The 19,601-nt window shown below is 49.2% G+C and overlaps 1 protein-coding gene across 5 annotated transcripts in view; it reads right to left on the bottom strand.

The window, feature by feature from the left end:
- GLYR1 (glyoxylate reductase 1 homolog) overlaps nucleotides 1-19,601 on the bottom strand; it is a 138,833-nt gene that overhangs the window by 9,458 nt on the left and 109,774 nt on the right. The gene's annotated exons all lie outside the window — the stretch shown is intronic.

The following is a 19,601-nucleotide window of genomic DNA, read 5'->3' as shown; positions in this document are numbered from 1 at the left end:
TTGACCAGCGCCCCTGAAACCGATGTTCCAGGGTCACTGCCCCCCAGCCTCGCAGACTGGCGTCCGTGGTGAGGAGAGTCCAATCCCATACACCGAACCGCCTTCCTTCCAACAGATGTGTCGACTGGAGCCACCAGAGAAGCGACGACCGTGCCTTTGGAGATAGCGTCACCCTTTGATGAAGGAACAGATGAGATCCTGACCACTGATGTAGAAGACACAGCTAAAAAGGTCGAGACTGGAAGCGACCGTACGGAAGAGCTTCGAACGCTGCTACCATCTTTCCCAGAAGGCGAATGCACAGATACACCAACACCCGACGGTGTCGAAGAACTGACTGTACCAGTGTCTGCAGAGACAGGATCTTGTCCTGAGGAAGGAAAACCTTCTGACGGACCGTGTCGAGAATCATCCCGAGAAACAACAGCCATTGTGAGGGGCATAAGAGAGACTTCGGGAAATTCAGGATCCACCCGTGTCGAATCAGAAGGTCCTGCGTCATCCGGATATTCTGAAGCAACAGTTCTGCCGAGCTGGCTTTTATTAGCAGATCGTCCAGATAGGGAACAATCGTCACACCCTGCTTCCGAAGTAGGGCCATCATGACCGCCATGACCTTTGTGAACACTCTGGGAGCAGAAGAGAGACCGAAAGGAAGGGCCTGGAACTTGAAATGAGCGTCCTGTATCGCGAACCGGAGAAAAGCCTGATGAGGAGGCCAAATGGGAACATGCAAGTATGCATCCTTGATGTCTAAGGACGCCAGAAACTCATCTTTTTCCAACCCAGCAATAACAGACTGAAGGGACTCCATCTTGAACTTGAATACCCTCAAAAACGGATTGAGATCCTTCAAGTTCAGAATTGGCCTGACCGAGCCGTCCGGCTTCGGTACGAGAAACAGGCTTGAGTAATAGCCCTGTTTCTGATGATGAGAGGGAACAGGGATCACCACACTTGCGGACAGAAGCTTCTGGACCGCTGCCTGTAAGGCAACTCCTCGGTTGTCGGAAACTGGCAAACCCGTGGTAAAAAACCGCTGGGGCGGTTGTTCCTGAAAATCGAGCTTGTAACCGCAAGTGATTAGATCCCGGACCCAAGCGTCTGGACAGGACTGTACCCAGACCTCCTTGAAATCCCACAGACGAGCTCCCACCCTGTGATCTCCCAGGTGGGAGGGAAGCCCATCATGAAGTGGTAGTGGTAGAGGACTTAACCTCTGACTGGGCTGAGGCTGCAAAACCTCTACCCCTGCCGCTGCCTCTACGGCCACGGAAGGTAGAAGCTCCTCCCCGGGCCTGGCCTCGAAACCTGGAAGGGGCACGAAAGGATCGAAAAGTGGGACCCCTATATGGCCTGCCAGTGGCTGGAGCAGCAGAAGGAAGATAAGTCGACTTACCACCGGTGGCCTGAGAGATCCAGGCATCCAGATCCTTACCAAACAGAACCTCACCCGTAAAGGGCAACGCTTCTGCTGCTCTTTTGGATTCCGTATCCGCTTGCCACTGCCGGAGCCAGAGACCTCTGCGGGCCGCAATTGCTAAAGCGGAAATTCTAGCTCCGAGAATACATATGTCCTTGGACGCTTCGCAAAGATAAAGGGCTGATTCACGGATGTGTTCCGCCAACTGTATCAATTGATCCGCCGGCAATTCGTCACGAATTCCAAGGACAAGTGCTCCGCCCAAGTTTCGATCGCCTTGTTAACCCAACCACCTACCTGCGCCGGGCGATGTAATACCCCCGCCGACGAGTAAATAGTCTTCAAGGTGGATTCCAACTTCCTATCCGACGCCTCTCCCTTGGGCACAAATTAAAGACTGGCTTGGAGGGGGATATAGTAGGGGAGGAGCTAGCCACAGTGTTAGAATTTTAAAGTGCCAGCTCCCAATTACTGCCTACTATTTCCCCATTGTAACTGCGCTCCAGTGGCCCCTAGTGGATGAAGGAGAAATTCTTATTCCATGACGACGTAGGTGAGCTGCCATCACCACCATAATTTTGGTAAACACCCAAAGAGCCGTAGCATGGGCAAAGGGTAGTAAAATGTTGGAGGAATGTGAACCTGAGATAGCACTGATGGGAGAGTGCTGCTATTGGTACATGTAGGTAAGTATGTTGAATGTCCAGGGACACAATGAAATCCCCCGTCTCCATTGCCAAGATAATGGTCCGTAATGTTTCCATATGGAATTGAGGCACCCAAATTTATTTGTTCAGAGCTTTGAGATTGAGACTGGGCCAGTGAGACCCATTTGGCTTCTGAACCAGGAACAGGGTAGAGTAGAAACCTAGCCCTCGTTGTGCTGAGGGAACTGGTACTGTCACTCCAGATTGTAGCAACTTCTGAATTGCATCTTGTAGAGCCCTGGCCTTCGTTACGACTGGCGGTGGGCTGGCACAAAAGAACTGTTGAGGGGGGCGCTTCTTGAAGGCGTACCCGTGAGACACCGCTCCTTGCACCCAGGTATCTGTAGACTGCTGCCAGATCTGTACAAATTGAAGTCGGCCTCCCACCCTGGGGTCCCCCAGGTGGAGGCCCATGCCATCAGGCAGAAGACTTGTCTTCTGGTTTAGCAGTAGTGCATCTGGTTGACCAAGCCTGTTTGGACTAATGTAACCCATACACTTGTGAGATAATCGATGCTAATCTTCTATTTCGACCGGATCTGTGAGAGAAATCGAAGGATTGTATGCACATTTTAGGTACCTTGTGACGCGATGCCCGGGCACGCCGGTCGAATCTCACGTCTCAAGATAGTATGTGCTGCACTTAATATTTATCGAATCGCAGTGTGGTCGTATGTGTTTTAAAAACACATGCGATATATCGCACTGCGATGCGCACCGGCCGGGAGCGGACGGAGGCTGCTCCCACTCGGCAGCGACATGCCCATCACATGATTACCATGTGATCTATCGCATGATAATCACTTTGGCAGTTCAGGTGCGATTTAATCGCATCTGAACTGCCGGTGCGATGCTCCGCGATGTCGTGTCGCGGGGCATCGCACAAGTGTATGGGCACCATTAGTACTTAACAGTTTTATATGATTGAGACTGTTTGACATAAGCCTTTGGCTATGTACACATTAGAACGATGGGATACAGTAAGATATTGTACACAACTTTCCTTGATCTCCCGGCCACGTGATATCTTATGTACACACTATACGATGTGACATAAGATATCTTACGTCGTATGCCTCATACAAAAAAAACAACAACCACCATATTCTAAGTAAAATAAGAGAGACTTAGATGAACTCTCCAAATGCCAGCAAGCCCTGCCTCAGATGTGCTCTCCGTGACAGCACATATGTCAGATCATGCTGGGACTTGTAGTTTCACAGCAGCTGCACAAACAATGCATGCCCAGACCTGAACAGAGAAACATTACAAACATCACGGTGGTAAGCAGCAGCAAGAGACTCTTTTTATAATTTAAAAACATACCAAATAACGCTGGAAATATTCTTCAAAGCTTTATAACTATTTTAAGAAACACTGCCGGGATACAGTCATTAGGTCGACATGCATTAAGTTATTATTTTGACAGTTCAAAAGGTCGACATGAGTTTTTCACATTTATTTCCAATTTTTGAACTTTTTCATACTTTACGATCCACGTGGACTACAAGTGGGAACGGTAACCTGTGCCGACCGCAGCGGTAGAGGAGCGAGGCACCTTGCCCGAAGCATGGTGCACTAATTGGGGTTCCCCGTCACTGCACGAAGAAAAAGACACAAAAAAATGGAAAAAACAAACAAACTCATGTTGACCTTTTGACCTGTCGACCTAGCACGTCGCCCAAATGACTATCGACCTAAGTTGTGCCGACCCATACCCACACTGGCTTGCTTCCTGTAATTACTGCTCTCCTCTCTACACGTCCTGCCACACAGTAGAGAAGAGGGGTCTGGCTGGCATCCAGTTGCGTATGATATCCTATGATGTCATGATCGTATGTCCACACTAAACAATATGTGCAGAGCATCACCCAAATACACTATCTCACCATGAAGCCTGCATGCAGGACTATAGCTGGCCCATACATTAGGACAACCATCATCCGACCAGATTTCTCATAGGATTTCCCTTAAATCCCCCCCGGGAGCCCCTAGGACACGGTTTGGAGTGAGTTTTATGTGCATACGATGAAGCATACAATCGATGTGATCACCTGGAAGGAAATGTCACTCAATAATGATGCTGATCGTATACGATGCATTATATGTGCATAAAACAAGGTGCGACGTGCATACTATTACGACGGACAATATGGGCTGCACGTATGATCTGAGGATGCGACATTTGACCCACGGGGCTGCACACTGCATTGTAATCATGCACAAAACACGTACGATGTGCACACAATGGGGCAGATGTATTAAGCCTGGAGACGGCATAAAGAAGTGATAGAGCAGTGATAAGTGCAAGGTGATAAACGCACCAGTCAATCAGCTCCTAACTGTTCATTTACATATTGGAGCTGATTGGCTGGTGCGTTTATCACCTTGCATTTCTCACTGGTTTATCACTTCCTTATGCCTTCTCCAGGTTAATACATCTGCCCCAGTGCATCATACGACGCGTCCAAATCGTACATTTGTATGTGATATCGTACTAGTGTATGGCCAGCATAACATACGATGTCTCATAAGATGCACGGAAGTGCGCATCTTACAACAGATCGCGTGTACACATTATACAATATTGTACCAAACTGAATTAAACCGTTACAATTGTGTACAATATTGCATAATGTGTATGCCCTTTCCCTTTGCTCTACCTTGGGGCTGAAAGGCAGATAATCTAGGTTTAGATGTTGAGGGAAACCCTGTTGATTTAGAGTTTGCTTCAGACATTAGAATGTAGTCTATAATTCTGTTCCAAACAGAATATTTCCGACAAAAGGTAGGGATTCCAACACCTTCTTGGATTCCGTATCAGCCTTCCATGAACGTAGCCATAGTGCTGTGTGAGCTGCTACTGAGAAAGCTGAAGCCTGAGAAGCTAATATACCCATATCTAGGGCTGCTTCTTCCATATAGGCAGCTGCTTGCTTTATATTTGTTATATGGGATAATTGTTCCCTTGTTCCTAGAACTGAGAAATTATTTTCCAAAGCTTCCGCAAAGCCTGTCACGGCTTTTGCCATCCATGCTATGGCCATAACTGGTCTTGTACTTGCCCCCGTTAGGGAAAACACAGTCCGAAGATAGCCATCAATTCTTCTGTCCGTTGCATCATTTAATGATGTTGAAGGCAGAGGTAGTGTAGATTTGCGCACCAGTCGAGCTACGTGATCATCTACCTTGGGAGAAACTTCCCTTTCTGAACAGTCCACAGGTGAAAGAGGATAGTAAGAGACCAATTTTTTTGGTAACTTAAACTTCTTACTGGGTGTTACCCATGCGTCCTGCATAATTTACGTCAACCGATCTGAGACTGGAAATTCAGTTTTTACTGTTTTTGGACGTTTAATGATTGGAGCCTTAGGGGTACATTCAATTGAGGTCGGATCCATTCCGACATGCATTTGTCGGAATGGTTCAGACAAGGGCTATTCAATGCCCATCTCAATTCAACTTTAAAAAAATAAGAATTTACTTACCGATAATTCTATTTCTCGTAGTCCGTAGTGGATGCTGGGGACTCCGTCAGGACCATGGGGAATAGCGGCTCCGCAGGAGACAGGGCACAAAAATAAAGCTTTAGGATTAGGTGGTGTGTACTGGCTCCTCCCCCTATGACCCTCCTCCAAGCCTCAGTTAGGATACTGTGCCCGGACGAGCGTACACAATAAGGAAGGATATGGAATCCCGGGTAAGACTCATACCAGCCACACCAATCACACCGTATAACTTGTGATCTGAACCCAGTTAACAGTATGACAAACGTAGGAGCCTCTGAACAGACGGCTCACAACAATAACAACCCGAATTTGTTTGTAACAATAACTATGTACAAGTATTGCAGACAATCCGCACTTGGGATGGGCGCCCAGCATCCACTACGGACTACGAGAAATAGAATTATCGGTAAGTAAATTCTTATTTTCTCTAACGTCCTAAGTGGATGCTGGGGACTCCGTCAGGACCATGGGGATTATACCAAAGCTCCCAAACGGGCGGGAGAGTGCGGATGACTCTGCAGCACCGAATGAGAGAACTCAAGGTCCTCCTCAGCCAGGGTATCAAATTTGTAGGATTTTGCAAACGTGTTTGCCCCTGACCAAGTAGCAGCTCGGCAGAGTTGTAATGCCGAGACTCCCCGGGCAGCCGCCCAGGATGAGCCCACTTTCCTTGTGGAATGGGCCTTGACAGATTTAGGTTGTGGCAGGCCTGCCACAGAATGTGCAAGTTGAAATGTGCTACAAATCCAACGAGCAATCGTCTGCTTAGAAGCAGGAGCACCCATCTTGTTGGGTGCATACAATATAAGCAGTGAGTCAGACTTTCTGACTCCCGCTGTTCTTGAAATATATATTTTCAATGCCCGGACCACGTCCAACAACTTGGAATCCTCCAACTCGTTAGTAGCCGCAGGCACCACAATAGGCTGGTTCAGGTGAAACGCTGACACCACCTTAGGCAGAAAATGATGACGCGTCCGCAGTTCTGCCCTGTCCGTATGGAAAATCAGATATGGGCTCTTATATGATAAAGCCGCCAATTCTGATACTCTCCTGGCTGAAGCCAGGGCCAGTAGCATGGTTACTTTCCATGTAAGATACTTCAGCTCCACCGATTTGAGCGGCTCAAACCAATGGGATTTGAGAAAATCCAAGACTACATTAAGATCCCACGGTGCCACTGGGGGCACAACCGGGGGCTGTATATGTAGTACTCCTTTTACAAAAGTCTGGACTTCAGGAACTGAAGCCAATTCTTTCTGGAAGAAAATCGACAGGGCCGAAATTTGAACTTTAATGGACCCCAATTTGAGGCCCATAGACAATCCTGTTTGCAGGAAATGTAGGAATCGACCCAGTTGAAATTCCTCCGTGGGGGCCTTCCTGGCCTCACACCACGCAACATATTTTCTCCAAATGCGGTGATAATGTTGTGCAGTCACCTCCTTCCTGGCTTTTACCAGTGTAGGAATGACCTCTTCCGGAATGCCTTTTTCCTTTAGAATTCGGCGTTCAACCGCCATGCCGTCAAACGCAGCCGCGGTAAGTCTTGGAATAGACACGGTCCCTGCTGAAGCAGGTCCCGTCTTAGAGGTAGAGGCCACGGATCCTCCGTGAGCATCTCTTGAAGTTCCGGGTACCAAGTTCTTCTTGGCCAATCCGGAGCCACTAGTATCGTTCTTACTCCCTTTTGCCGTATAATTCTCAGTACTTTTGGTATGAGAGGCAGAGGAGGGAACACATACACTGACTGGAACACCCACGGTGTTACCAGAGCGTCCACAGCTATTGCCTGAGGATCTCTTGACCTGGCGCAATACCTGTCCAGTTTTTTGTTGAGGCGTGACGCCATCATATCCACCATTGGTTTTTCCCAACGGTTCACAATCATGTGGAAGACTTCTGGATGAAGTCCCCACTCTCCCGGGTGTAGATCGTGTCTGCTGAGGAAGTCTGCTTCCCAGTTGTCCACTCCCGGAATGAATACTGCTGACAGTGCTATCACATGATCTTCCGCCCAGCGAAGAATCCTTGCAGCTTCTGCCATTGCTGTCCAGCTTCTTGTGCCGCCCTGTCTGTTTACGTGGGCGACTGCCGTGATGTTGTCCGACTGGATCAACACCGGCTGACCCTGAAGCAGGGGTTTTGCCAGACTTAGAGCATTGTAAATCGCTCTTAGCTCCAGTATATTTATATGAAGAGACATCTCCAGGCTTGACCATACTCCCTGGAAGTTTCTTCCTTGTGTGACCGCTCCCCAGCCTCTCAGACTGGCATCCGTGGTCACCAGGACCCAGTCCTGTATGCCGAATCTGCGGCCCTCTAACAGATGAGCACTCTGCAACCACCACAGAAGAGACACCCTTGTCCGTGGCGATAAGGTTATCCGCTGATGCATCTGCAGATGCGATCCGGACCATTTGTCCAGCAGATCCCACTGAAAAGTTCGTGCGTGGAATCTGCCGAATGGAATCGCTTCGTAAGAAGCCACCATCTTTCCCAGGACTCTTGTGCATTGATGTACAGACACTGTCCCTGGTTTTAGGAGGTTCCTGACAAGTTCGGATATCTCCCTGGCTTTCTCCTCCGGAAGAAACACCTTTTTCTGAACCGTGTCCAGAATCATTCCCAGGAACAGCAGACGTGTCGTCGGGGTCAACTGAGATTTTGGAAAATTCAGAATCCACCCGTGTTGTTGCAGCACTAGTTGGGTTAGTGCTACTCCGTCTTCCAGCTGTTCTCTGGACCTTGCCCTTATCAGGAGATCGTCCAAGTAAGGGATAATTAATACGCCTCTTCTTCGTAGAAGGATCATCATTTCGGCCATTACCTTGGTAAAGACCCGAGGTGCCGTGGACAATCCAAACGGCAGCGTCTGAAACTGATAATGACAGTTTTGCACCACGAACCTGAGGTACCCTTGATGTGAAGGGCAAATTGGGACATGCAGGTAAGCATCCTTTATGTCCAGGGACACCATAAAGTCCCCTTCTTCCAGATTCGCTATCACTGCTCTGAGTGACTCCATCTTGAACTTGAATTTTTGTATGTACAGGTTCAAAGATTTCAGATTTAGAATAGGTCTTACCGAGCCGTCCGGCTTCGGTACCACAAATAGCGTGGAGTAATACCCCTTTCCCTGTTGTAGGAGGGGTACCTTGACTATCACCTGCTGAGAAAACAGCTTGTGAATGGCTTCCAATACCGTCGCCCTGTCTGAGGGAGACGTTGGCAAAGCAGACTTTAGGAACCGGCGAGGGGGAGACTTCTCGAATTCCAACCTGTAACCCTGAGATACTACCTGCAGAATCCAGGGGTCCACCTGTGAGCAAGCCCACTGTGCGCTGAAATTCTTGAGTCGACCGTTCCCGAGTCCGCTTGTAAGGCCCCAGCGTCATGCTGAGGGCTTTGCAGAACCCTGGGAGGGCTTCTGTTCCTGGGCAGGGGCTGCTTGCTGCCCTCTCTTACCCTTTCCTCTGCCCCGAGGCAGATATGACTGTCCTTTTGTCCGCTTGTTCTTATAGGAACGAAAGGACTGCGGCTGAAAAGACGGTGTCTTTTTCTGTTGGGAGGGGGTCTGAGGTAAAAAAGTGGATTTTCCGGCAGTTGCCGTGGCCACCAGATCCGATAGACCGACGCCAAATAATTCCTCCCCTTTATACGGCAATACTTCCATATGTCGTTTAGAATCCGCATCACCTGACCACTGTCGCGTCCATAAACTCCTTCTGGCAGATATGGACATCGCATTTACTCTCGATGCCAGAGTGCAAATATCTCTCTGCGCATCTCGCATATAAAGGAAAGCATCCTTTAATTGCTCTATAGTCAATAACATACTGTCCCTATCCAGGGTATCAATATTTTCAGTCAGGGAATCCAACCAGACGACCCCAGCACTGCACATCCAGGCTGAGGCGATGGCTGGTCGCAGTATAACACCAGTATGTGTGTATATACTTTTTAGGGTAGTTTCCAGTCTCCTATCCGCTGGATCCTTGAGGGCGGCCGTATCAGGAGACGGTAACGCCACTTGTTTTGATAAGCGTGTGAGCGCCTTATCCACCCTAGGGGGTGTTTCCCAGCGCGCCCTAACCTCTGGCGGGAAAGGGTATAATGCTAATAACTTTTTTGAAATTAGCATTTTTCTATCTGGGTTAACCCACGCTTCATCACATACATCATTTAATTCCTCTGATTCAGGAAAAACTACAGGTAGTTTTTTCACCCCCCACATAATACCCCTTTTTGTGGTACTTGCAGTATCAGAGATATGCAAAGCCTCCTTCATTGCCGTGATCATATAACGTGTGGCCCTACTTGAAAATACGTTTGTTTCATCACCGTCGACACTAGATTCAGTGTCTGTGTCTGGGTCTGTGTCGACCGACTGAGGTAAAGGGCGCTTTACAGCCCCTGACGGTGTCTGAGACGCCTGGGCAGGTACTAACTGGTTTGCCGGCCGTCTCATGTCGTCAACTGATTTTTGTAATGTGCTGACATTATCACGTAATTCCATAAACAAAGCCATCCATTCCGGTGTCGACTCCCTGGGGGGTGACATCACCATTATCGGCAATTGCTCTGCCTTCACGCCAACATCGTCCTCATACATGTCGACACACACGTACCGACACACAGCAGACACACAGGGAATGCTCTTATCGAAGACAGGACCCCACTAGCCCTTTGGGGAGACAGAGGGAGAGTTTGCCAGCACACACCCAAGCGCTATAATATATATATGGGAACAACCTTATATAAGTGTTGTTCCTTATAGCAGCTTAAATATATCCAATATATATCGCCAAAAAATGCCCCCCCTCTCTGTTTTACCCTGTTTCTGTAGTGCAGTGCAGGGGAGAGTCCTGGGAGCCTTCCTCACAGCGGAGCTGAGCAGGAAAATGGCGCTGTGTGCTGAGGAGAATAAGCCCCGCCCCCTATTTCGGATTTAGATAACTGGCATGGGTTAAATACATACATATAGCCTTAATGGCTATATGTGATGTATTCTTTTGCCATAAGGTATTAAAATATTGCTGCCCAGGGCGCCCCCAGCAGCGCCCTGCACCCTCCGTGACCGCTTGGTGTGAAGTGTGTGACAACAATGGCGCACAGCTGCAGTGCTGTGCACTACCTTCATGAAGACTGAAGAGCCTTCTGCCGCCTGTTTCCGGACCTTCAATCTTCAGCATCTGTAAGGGGGGTCGGCGGCGCGGCTCCGGGACGAACCCCAGGGTGAGACCTGTGTTCCGACTCCCTCTGGAGCTAATGGTGTCCAGTAGCCTAAGAATCCAATCCATCCTGCACGCAGGTGAGTTGAAATTCTCTCCCCTAAGTCCCTCGATGCAGTGAGCCTGTTGCCAGCAGGACTCACTGAAAATAAAAAACCTAAAAAACTTTTTCTAAGCAGCTCTTTAAGAGAGCCACCTAGATTGCACCCTGCTCGGACGGGCACAAAAACCTAACTGAGGCTTGGAGGAGGGTCATAGGGGGAGGAGCCAGTACACACCACCTAATCCTAAAGCTTTATTTTTGTGCCCTGTCTCCTGCGGAGCCGCTATTCCCCATGGTCCTGACGGAGTCCCCAGCATCCACTTAGGACGTTAGAGAAAGTCGAATTGAGATGAGGGACCGGAGAGAGGGGGGAGAGCCGCGGGCAGACGGGACAGCAGCGCTGCAGGAGGATGTGGCACAGCCACCAGACCTCACGGCAGCATCCACCCAGCTCCAGCAAGCGGGACCTCACTTGCTGGAGCCGGGTGGAAGCTGCCGTGAGCGGCGGCTATGCCAAACCCTCCTGCAGCGCTGCTGTCCCCCCCCCCATCTGCCTGCGGCTCTCCCCCCTCTCAGGTCCCTCATCCCAGTCCGATTTTTTTTGTTTTTTTTTTAAAGTCAGACAGATGGTCGGAAACGGGGCCAAAACCTGTCGAATTTGGCCCCGTTTCCGTCAGAAGCACCAGAATCGGCAGCTATACCGCCAATTCACGTACTATTCAACAAGTCGAATTCCCTGACTTGTCGAATAAAAATGCTAGGGACTGAATAGGTCGGAACCCCTTCCGACCTGAAAAAGTCAAAAACTGCCGTCTTTTCGACAAGATGGCAGTTTCGACCTTAATTGAATATACTCCTTAGACTTTAGTACAGGCTCTGCTACTTCATCCATTGACAATATGGATTTCACTGCACAATTTATATACATTGAGGCGTGGTGCTCCTCTTCTCTTGAGGCAGACACAGAGAGAGAAGATTCAGCTTAATCTGCAGTATCCTCGGATTCTGAACCATGCGTAGATTGTGAGGGTGATACCTCATGTCTACCAGTTTTCAAATCCCTGGGCCTGTCTGCCTGTAACAATTGCTGAAAGGCAGACGAGGTCTGGGCCAAATCTTGGGCTGAGTATAACAGCACATTCATCCATGGGGGTTGTTGCATGAGATCGTGTCTGCTGAGGAAGTCTGCTTCCCAGTTGTCCACGCCTGGAATGAAGACTGCTGACAGAGCCCTTGCATGTCTTTCCGCCCAGCGAAGAACTTTTGTGGCCTCCACCATTGCCGCTCTGCTCTTTGTTCCGCCCTGGCGGTTTATGTACGCCACTGCTGTTATGTTGTCCGACTGAATCAAGACGGGCAGACCTCGAAGAAGATGTTCCGAATGCAGGAGGCTATTGTAAATGGCCCTTAATTCCAGAATGTTTATGTGCAGACAGGCTTGACCATTTTCCCTGACAATTTTCCCCTAATGTGACTACTCCCCAGCCTCGGAGACTTGCATCCGTGGTCACCAGGATCCAATCCTGGATCCCAAACCTGCGTCACTCTAGAAGGTGAGAACTGTGCAGCAACCACAGGAGAGAGATTCTGGTCCTGGAAGATAGGATTATTTTCCAGTGCATGTGCAGGTGAGGCCCGGACCACTTGTCCAACAGGTTCCACTGAAACACCCTGGCATGAAACCTGCCAAATTGAATGGCCTCGTAGGCCGTCACCATCTTCCCCAGCAACCGAGTGCATTGATGAATCGACACTCTTGCCGGTTTCAGAATCTGTTTGACCATGTTCTGGATTTCCAGAGCCTTTTCCATTGGAAGAAAAACTCTAATTCTGTATCCAGAATCATACCCAAGAATGACAGCCGTGTTGTCGGAACCAACTGTGATTTTGGCAAGTTTAGGAGCCAACCATGTTGTCGCAGGATCGCCAGGGAGAGCGTAACATTCTTCAGTAATTGCTCCTTGGATCTCGCCTTTATCAGGAGATCGTCCAAGTACGTGATAATTGTGATTCCTTGCTTGCGCAGGAGAACCATCATTTCCGCCATTACTTTGGTGAAAATCATCGGAGCCGTGGACAGACCAAACGGCATGTCTGAAATTGGTAATGACAATCCTGAACAACAAACCTCAGGTAAGCCTGATGCGGAGGATATATGGGGACGTGTGAGTAGGCATCCTTTGTGTCGACCGACACCATAAAATCCCCCTCCTCCAGACTGGAGATCACTGCTCGGAGAGATTCCATCTTGAATTTGAATTTTTTTAGATAGAAATTGAGGGATTTTAGGTTCAGAATTGGTCTGACCGAGCCGACCGGCTTCGGAACCACTAACAGGCTTGAATAAAAGCCTTCTCCCTGCTGTGACGGGAGTACCGTGACAATAACTTGATTTTGACACAGCTTTTGTATTGCACCGCATACTACCTCCCTTTCCGGAAGAGAAGCTGGTAAGGCGGATTTGAAAAATCGGTGAGGGGGCACGTCTTGAAACTCCAACTTGTACTCTTGGACTACTATTTCTAATACCCAAGGATCCAGGGCAGAGCGAACCCAGACCTGACTGAAGAGTTTGAGACGTGCCCCCACCGGTGCGGACTCCCGCAGAGGAGCCCCAGCGTCATGAGGTAGATTTGTCAGAAGCCGGGGAGGACTTCTGTTCTTGGGAACCTGCCACAGCCGGTGACCTCTTTCCCCTTCCTCTTCCTCTAGTAGCAAGGAATGAAGACCCTCGTCCTTTTTTGTATTTATTGGGCCGAAAGGACTGCATCTGATAGTGGGGCGTTTTCTTTTGTGGTGCCGGGACATAAGGTAGAAATGATGACTTACCCGCAGTAGCCGTAGATACCAGGTCAGCGAGGCCGTCACCAAACAATACACCACCTTTATACGGCAGAGACTCCATAGCCTTCTTAGAGTCAGCATCAGCATTCCATTGATGAATCCACAATGCCCTCCTAGCCGAGACTGCCATGGTATTGGCCCTTGATCCCAAAAGGCAAATATCCCTTGCAGCTTCCTTTAGGTAGGCTGCAGCGTCCCTGATATAACCTAGTTTCAAAATAATGCTATCCCTATCCAGGGAATCCATATCAGATGACAAGTTATCTGACCACTTTTCAATAGAGCTACTCACCCATGCCGATGCAACGGCAGGTCTGAGTAGCGTACCCGTAGTGACATAAATGGATTTCAATGTATTTTCCTGCTTACGATCCGCAGGATCCTTCAGGGCTGCCGTGTCGGGAGACGGAAGCGCCACCTTTTTGGACAGACGCGATAGAGCTTTGTCCACAGTGGGGGTTGATTTCCACCTTTCCCTTTCCCCAGAGGGGAACGTATATGCCACTGCAATTCTCTTGGGAATCTGTAACTTTTTGTCAGGATTTTCCCAAGCCTTTTCAAAAAGCGCGTTCAGTTCATGAGAGGGAGGGAACGTCACCTCAGGTTTCTTTCCTTTAAACATACAGACCCTTGTGTCAGGAACAGCAGGATCCTCCGTGATATGTAAAACTTATTTTATTGCCACAATCATGTACTGAATGCTCTTAGACAGTTTAGGATTCAATGTGGAATCACTACAGTCGACACTGGAGTCCGAGTCCGTGTCGGTATCTGCATCCGCTATCTGGGTAAATTAACGCTTCTGTGACCCCGAGGGGGTCTGTACTTGTGACAATGCATCTTCCATGGATTTTCTCCATGCCTGGTTCTGAGACTCTGATTTATCTAATCTCTTATTCAATCGAGCCACATTAGCATTCAAACCACTCATCACATTTACCCAATCAGCAGTCGGCGGTGCCGACAGGGTCACTCCCACAGTCTTTTCTGTCTCCAGCCTCCTCCTGGGAAGAGCACTCAGCCTCAGACATGCCGACACACGCGTACCGACACCCACAACCACACTGGGGCTATAGGGGACAGACCCACAGCAAAGCCTGTTAGAGAAACAGAGGGAGTATTGCCAGCTGACAACCCAGTGCCCATCCCGGTACTGAAACGTTTAGAATAATGCCTCAGACCTGTTAGCGCTATTAATATTAAAACAGCACCAAAATTACTGTCCCCCCCGTTTTTGCACCCTGTTACTTGTACAGCAGTGTAGGAGGTCAGGGCCAGCGTCTCTGCAGCTCTGTGAAGAGAAAATGGCGCTGATTAGAACTGTGAGGGCTAAGCCACGCCCCCTTAATGGCACGCTTCAGCCCCGCTATTTTTACACATATTTATACTGGCGGGGGTCTGGTTTTTGTGCCCAGGCACTGTATACCGCGTTTGACAGTCCATTTAGTGAAGTTTTATGCTGCCCAGGGCGCCACCCCTGCGCCCTGTAGTGCCGCTGTGTGTGTGGGAGCATGGCGCGCAGCGCGGCCACTACGCGGTACCTCAAAGCAGTCACTGAAGTCTTCTGATCTTCTACTCACCCGTCTTCTGACTTCTGGCTCTGCAAGGGGGTTGACGGCGCGGCTCCGGGAACGAGCATCTAGGCGTACCTATCGATCAGACCCTCTGGAGCTAATGGTGTCCAGTAGCCTAAGAATCAGAGCCTTGAAACTCACAGAAGTAGGTCTGCTTCTCTCCCCTCAGTCCCACGAAGCGGGAGCCTGTTGCCAGCAGGTCTCCCTGAAAATAAAAAACCTAACAAAGTATTTTTCCGAGAAACTCTGGAGAGCTCCTCAGTGTGCATCCAGTCTCACTGGGCACAGAATCTTACTGGAGTCTGGAGGAAGGGCATAGAGGGAGGAGCCAGTTCACACCCATTCAAAGTCTTAAAGTGCCCATGTCTCCTGCGGATCCCGTCTATACCCCATGGTTCTTGAAGCGTCCCCAGCATCCTCTAGGACGTATGAGAGAAAAAAGATAGTTTAAAGCAGCACTAGCAACATCACATAAAATAAGATTTTACTTACCGATAAATCTATTTCTCGTAGTCCGTAGTGGATGCTGGGACTCCGTCAGGACCATGGGGATTAGCGGCTCCGCAGGAGACAGGGCACAAAAATAAAAGCTTTAGGACTAGGTGGTGTGCACTGGCTCCTCCCCCTATGACCCTCCTCCAAGCCTCAGTTAAGATACTGTGCCCGGACGAGCGTACACAATAAGGAAGGATTTTGAATCCCGGGTAAGACTCATACCAGCCACACCAATCACACCGTATAACCTGTGATCTGAACCCAGTTAACAGTATGACAAACGTAGGAGCCTCTGAACAGACGGCTCACAACAATAACAACCCGATTTTTTTGTAACAATAACTATGTACAAGTATTGCAGACAATCCGCACTTGGGATGGGCGCCCAGCAGACACTACGGACTACGAGAAATAGATTTATCGGTAAGTAAAATCTTATTTTCTCTGACGTCCTAGTGGATGCTGGGACTCCGTCAGGACCATGGGGATTATACCAAAGCTCCCAAACGGGCGGGAGAGTGCGGATGACTCTGCAGCACCGAATGAGAGAACTCCAGGTCCTCTTTAGCCAGGGTATCAAATTTGTAGAATTTTACAAACGTGTTCTCCCCCGACCACGTAGCTGCTCGGCAGAGTTGTAATGCCGAGACCCCTTGGGCAGCCGCCCAAGATGAGCCCACCTTCCTTGTGGAATGGGCCTTGATAGATTTAGGCTGTGGCAGGCCTGCCACAGAATGTGCAAGTTGAATTGTGCTACAAATCCAACGAGCAATCGTCTGCTTAGAAGCAGGAGCACCCAGCTTGTTGGGTGCATACAGTATAAACAGCGAGTCAGATTTTCTGACTCCAGCCGTCCTTGAAATATATATTTTCAATGCCCTGACAACGTCTTGGAATCCTCCAAATCGCTAGTAGCCGCAGGCACCACAATAGGCTGGTTCAGGTGAAACGCTGAAACCACCTTAGGCAGAAACTGAGGACGCGTCCGCAGTTCTGCCCTGTCCGAATGGAAAATCAGATATGGGCTTTTATACGATAAAGCCGCCAATTCTGACACTCTCCTGGCTGAAGCCAGGGCCAGTAGCATGGTTACTTTCCATGTAAGATATTTCAAATCCACCGATTTGAGTGGCTCAAACCAATGGGATTTGAGAAAATCCAAAACTACATTAAGATCCCACGGTGCCACTGGGGGCACAACCGGGGGCTGTATATGTAGTACTCCTTTTACAAAAGTCTGGACTTCAGGAACTGAAGCCAATTCTTTCTGGAAGAAAATCGACAGGGCCGAAATTTGAACCTTAATGGACCCTAATTTGAGGCCCATAGACAATCCTGTTTGCAGGAAATGTAGGAATCGACCCAGTTGAAATTCCTCCGTCGGGGCCTTCCTGGCCTCACACCACGCAACATATTTTCTCCAAATGCGGTGATAATGTTGTGCAGTCACCTCCTTCCTGGCTTTTACCAGGGTAGGGATGACCTCTTCCGGAATGCCTTTTTCCCTTAGAATTCGGCGTTCAACCGCCATGCCGTCAAACGCAGCCGCTGTAAGTCTTGGAATAGACACGGTCCCTGCTGAAGCAGGTCCCGTCTTAGAGGTAGAGGCCACGGATCTTCCGTGAGCATCTCCTGAAGTTCCGGGTACCAAGTTCTTCTTGGCCAATCCGGAGCCACGAGTATCGTTCTTACTCCCCTTTGCCGTATAATTCTCAGTACTTTTGGTATGAGAGGCAGAGGAGGAAACACATACACTGACTGGAACACCCACGGTGTTACCAGAGCGTCCACAGCTATTGCCTAAGGGTCTCTTGACCTGGCGCAATACCTGTCCAGTTTTTTGTTGAGGCGGGACGCCATCATATCCACCTTTGGTTTTTCCCAACGGTTCACAATCATGTGGAAGACTTCTGGATGAAGTCCCCACTCTCCCGGGTGTAGATCGTGTCTGCTGAGGAAGTCCGCTTCCCAGTTGTCCACTCCCGGAATGAACACTGCTGACAGTGCTATCACATGATCTTCCGCCCAGCGAAGAATCCTTGCAGCTTCTGCCATTGCCCTCCTGCTTCTTGTGCCGCCCTGTCTGTTTACGTGGGCGACTGCCGTGATGTTGTCCGACTGGATCAACACCGGCTGACCCTGAAGCAGGGGTTTTGCCAGGCTTAGAGCATTGTAAATCGCTCTTAGCTCCAGTATATTTATGTGAAGAGACATCTCCAGGCTTGACCACACTCCCTGGAAGTTTCTTCCCTGTGTGACCGCTCCCCAGCCTCTCAGACTGGCATCCGTGGTCACCAGGACCCAGTCCTGTATGCCGAATCTGCGGCCCTCTAACAGATGAGCACTCTGCAACCACCACAGAAGAGACACCCTTGTCCGTGGAGACAAAGTTATCCGCTATTGCGTCTGCAGATGCGATCCGGACCATTTGTCCAGCAGATCCCACTGAAAAGTTTGTGCGTGGAATCTGCCGAATGGAATCGCTTCGTAAGAAGCCACCATTTTTCCCAGGACTCTTGTGCATTGATGCACAGACACTTTTCCTGGTTTTAGGAGGTTCCTGACAAGTTCGGATAACTCCCTGGCTTTCTCCTCCGGAAGAAACACCTTTTTCTGAACCGTGTCCAGAATCATTCCCAGGAACAGCAGACGTGTCGTCGGGGTCAATTGAGATTTTGGAAAATTCAGAATCCACCCGTGCTGTTGCAGCACTACTTTGGTTAGTGCTACTACGTCCCCCAGCTGTTCTCTGGACCTTGCCCTTATCAGGAGATAGTCCAAGTAAGGGATAATTAATACGCCTTTTCTTCGCAGAAGAAACATCATTTCGGCCATTACCTTGGTAAAGACCCGAGGTGCCGTGGACAATCCAAACGGCAGCGTCTGAAACTGATAATGACAGTTTTGCACCACGAACCTGAGGTACCCTTGATGTGAAGGGCAAATTGTGACATGCAGGTAAGCATCCTTGATGTCCAGGGACACCATAAAGTCCCCTTCTTCCAGATTCGCTATCACTGCTCTGAGTGACTCCATCTTGAACTTGAATTTTTGTATGTACAGGTTCAAAGATTTCAGATTTAGAATAGGTCTTACCGAGCCGTCCGGCTTCGGTACCACAAATAGTGTGGAATAATACCCCTTTCTCTTTCATCCATCTGGGGGACGCTGCGCCATTACTTGTGGGTTAGAGGTGTGTGGTAGTGGAGTTTGGCACAGAACTATTAAAACCTGACTCCTCCCCCCTCTAACCCCTCCCATCTCCTTCCTGCCTAGCCAGTACCTCAGTTTTTGTTTTGTGCCTGTGGAGTACAGACACAGATTTTTTTTCTCTCTGAATATTTTAGTTAGGTATTTTCTTATTTTATTATTTAAGTGCCTAGTCCCTGTATACAGGTGACAGGTACTATTAGAGTGGGGTTAGATAAGTTCCCACTCTATAATCTGCCGCTGGAGGTCACCACACTTCGGTCACTGGGGCTGGATTCCTATTTCTAAGAAGTCGGCAGTGAGAAGGTACAGGATAGACACAATCTGTCTCTGACAGTATTGGTCTATCCTTCCTATATCCTTCCTATATCTTTATATATTTATTATGTTCCCCCTATCTCCCCCCCCCCCTCCCCCCACCCCCACCCCAGCTCTCTCTCGGGAGGTGAACGGAGGAGCGCATTACCAAGGATTTATTTATTCCTACTAAGGTTGTTGGCGGAGTAGCCCGGGAGAGTGGTGAGTCACTCCCTGGGAGATATGTGGATAGATGCTGCCGAAC

This window comes from Pseudophryne corroboree, chromosome 7, assembly GCF_028390025.1.
Source record: "Pseudophryne corroboree isolate aPseCor3 chromosome 7, aPseCor3.hap2, whole genome shotgun sequence".
Classification (NCBI taxonomy): Eukaryota; Metazoa; Chordata; class Amphibia; order Anura; family Myobatrachidae; genus Pseudophryne; species Pseudophryne corroboree.
Note: the sequence above shows the minus strand (reverse complement) of the source record. Positions and strands in the feature narration are given on the sequence as shown.